This window comes from Tupaia chinensis, unplaced genomic scaffold (assembly GCF_000334495.1).
Source record: "Tupaia chinensis unplaced genomic scaffold, TupChi_1.0 Scaffold000605_1, whole genome shotgun sequence".
NCBI lineage: Eukaryota > Metazoa > Chordata > Mammalia > Scandentia > Tupaiidae > Tupaia > Tupaia belangeri.
In genome coordinates, this window is record NW_006160123.1 from 485,614 (window position 1) to 486,850 (window position 1,237).

Below are 1,237 nucleotides of genomic sequence, written 5' to 3' on the forward strand. Positions count from 1 at the left end.
ACTAAACAGGCTACACAAGAAACACTTAATAAAATTTTATCCCATACAGCCTCATTATCCGGCTCTCTTTTCTTTTCTCTGAAAGTCGTTGAGAGAGGTTCGTATATTCTTGGTTGTCAGACTTCTATGCTCCTCTGCCCTTCAGGGCTCATTGAATTTTTTTGTTTTTATTTTTGCCATAAGGCATCTGTGCATTCAGTAGAGAAACAGAGAGAGGGAAAGTGAGAAATCACCCCCTACAGGGGATGGCCACACCAAAAATCCCTTCTCCATTCTCCTGGGATTTTACCCATGCAGGCTTACGCGCACCGCATTTCAAGCCACTGGTCCGGGACTTGAACTGTGGTTGTCCATGTGGAAGTCCAGCACCTGAACCAGGCCGCCACCTGCTGGCGCCCCAGCTCACTGAATCTTTAGCAAAATGGGAATGGATTCTCGTCCTTCATGGGCTGCCAAAACGTAAGGACACTCAGGTCGGCAGTCTGGCATGCCTGTACAGAGATCCCTGTCTCCTTTCCTCCTCACACCTCTAGACCTTTCCCCGGGCCTCGAGGCGCTTAGCTTCGTGTTAGGCGGTTCTGACGACAGCGCAATTTGAGGGATCCTGGCTGCTCGGAGGAGGTGGATGACAGGGCCTCACGACTTGGCGTCCTTCATCGCGACTGCCTCGGTGAGTAAATCCGTATGGTGACAAAGCACTTCCGACTTTGTCCGAAAGGCCCAACTCCAGAGTCACAACCAGGCCTTCATAACCAAGTTAACTGCTGAACTGGGAGGACACCTCTGTGCACCAACCACTCTTCAAAGGAGCCCTGCTTCCCTGCACGCCACCGGCGGGTAGTTACCGCCGAGGCTGGAACTACGAGGCCCAGAATTCCCTTGCGCGTGCGCACTGCCATTGTGATGCTCCTCTCCCGGTAACTCGCCCTCTCAGGCAAACCTGAAGATAGCGGCAATTCTCCGGTGGGGGGCGGAGACGCTCTCTGTTGACGCTCCGCCCCCTTCCTGATAGGCAATAGAACCAGCCAACCGACGCTGCAGGTTTGGAGCACACCCTCCAATCAGCGCCTATGGCGGAGAGGGGGGCGTGCGCACTGGTAGGGCAGGTGGGCTAGGCTGTGCCGGGTTGCGAAGGGGGAGAATAACGTCGGGTCGGGTCAGCGGGCGCTGCAGTAGTCGCCGCAGCGGCGATGGGAGCGGTGGGGACGAGGTGGAGGCGGCGGCGGGGGGGGGGGGG

At 56.3% G+C, this 1,237-nt stretch overlaps 1 protein-coding gene across 2 annotated transcripts in view; it reads left to right on the forward strand.

Moving 5' to 3' along the window:
* Nucleotides 1-971: 971 nt before the first annotated feature.
* TTBK2 (tau tubulin kinase 2) overlaps nt 972-1,237 on the forward strand; it is a 173,262-nt gene continuing 172,996 nt past the window's right edge. The window contains exon 1 of one of the 2 annotated variants that reach the window (XM_027775787.1): nt 972-1,041. The gene's annotated coding sequence lies outside the window, so the exon portion shown is untranslated. Of the gene's footprint in view, nt 1,042-1,087; nt 1,107-1,237 lie in introns of those variants that run through there. The other variant, XM_006158634.3, reaches the window with a different exon arrangement.